The sequence below is a fragment of the Clarias gariepinus genome, chromosome 15 (assembly GCF_024256425.1).
Source record: "Clarias gariepinus isolate MV-2021 ecotype Netherlands chromosome 15, CGAR_prim_01v2, whole genome shotgun sequence".
Classification (NCBI taxonomy): Eukaryota; Metazoa; Chordata; class Actinopteri; order Siluriformes; family Clariidae; genus Clarias; species Clarias gariepinus.
The window spans coordinates 9,851,270-9,852,569 of NC_071114.1; the positions used below are offsets into that span (position 1 = coordinate 9,851,270).

Consider the following 1,300-nt stretch of genomic DNA (forward strand, 5'->3'; position numbering starts at 1 on the left):
TCCCCACAGGTTAAGTTTTTCAATGATCACCTCGTCCTTTAGGTATGCTAGTAGGTGCACAAAAGATACTACCAGGTCATTGTTTAGCAATGGTCTTGCTTCACATATTTGCCCATTAATTATTAGTCCATTCAAAATCTTGTCTGTTGATTTTCTGTCCGTTAGGGTGAGCTCAAATTCTCAATTTTTTTCGTGGTCTCAGTGCTAGCAATTTCCTTGACCTACTGTTTCTAAAATTGCTTTAAGCAATTCATTGACTTTTGTTGTTGTTACCACTATAACTGTATTTTCCTTAACATACTCCTTTTCATATTGGTTATTATTTTGCTTGATTTTTAGTTCTCCAACTTCGCTTGTTTATTTGTTTTTCAAGTAAACAATAACAGAAGGAAGAAGCTTCCCCAAGCAGACTTGCTGCTGCAGGAGCATAAAACTAAAGTCCTTAACAATACAATTAAATCAAATTAAATAGATATTCCCAACAAATAGATAATTAAACCTAAATGGGAGAGCCTTTCCCAGGCGGTCTCCCATCCAAGTACTAACCAGGCCCGAGTCTGCTTAGCTTCCGAGATCAGACGAGATCAGGCACTCTCAGACTGGTATGGCCGTAGGCGAAAGCTGGTCTGAAGGGAGGCCTATTTAAACTATAAACAAAGACTTAAAAAAAAAACCTGTAAGAGGAATAAAAATGAAAAGCTTACAGCACCTGGTATCCCAGGCGGTCTCCCATCCAAGTACTAACCAGGCCCGAGGCTGCTTAGCTTTGAGATCAGACAAGATCAGGCACTCTCAGACTGGTATGGCCGTAAGCGAAAGCTCGTCTGAAGAGAGGCATATTTAAACTATAAACAAACGCTTTTTTAAAAATATATAATATAATAAAAAACCTGTAAGAGGAATAAAAGTGAAAAGCTTACAGCACCTGGTATTCCCAGGCGGTCTCCCATCCAAGTACTAACCAGGCCCGAGCCTGCTTAGCTTTGAGATCAGACGAGATCGGGCGCTCTCAGACTGGTATGGCCAAAGTGAAAGCTGGTTTGAAGGAAGGCCTACAGTATGCGGTTTTACTATGCAAAGACCGACACGCGAAAAAATGGAAACCTAATCACAGCGCCAAAACCCGTGGTGAATCATAATGAACCGTACTTACAGCCACCGCGCGAAACTGCATAGGTGAGATAGGAGTATTAGTAGTTAACAGATTATCACCCAAACTTCGCTTAGTGATGATGTTAGCACAATCATAAAGGTCTTGACTAAAACAACATGCATGAGGAATCACAAAGGAGTTTTCCTT

General features: G+C 40.6%; 3 pseudogenes; all 3 read right to left on the reverse strand.

Annotated features, from left to right (window-relative positions):
• Positions 1-496: 496 nt before the first annotated feature.
• LOC128543504 (uncharacterized) lies at positions 497-616 on the reverse strand (annotated as a pseudogene).
• Positions 617-697: 81 nt separating this feature from the next.
• On the reverse strand, positions 698-814 carry LOC128543498 (uncharacterized; annotated as a pseudogene).
• Positions 815-913: 99 nt separating this feature from the next.
• LOC128543502 (uncharacterized) lies at positions 914-1,030 on the reverse strand (annotated as a pseudogene).
• Positions 1,031-1,300: the final 270 nt, after the last annotated feature.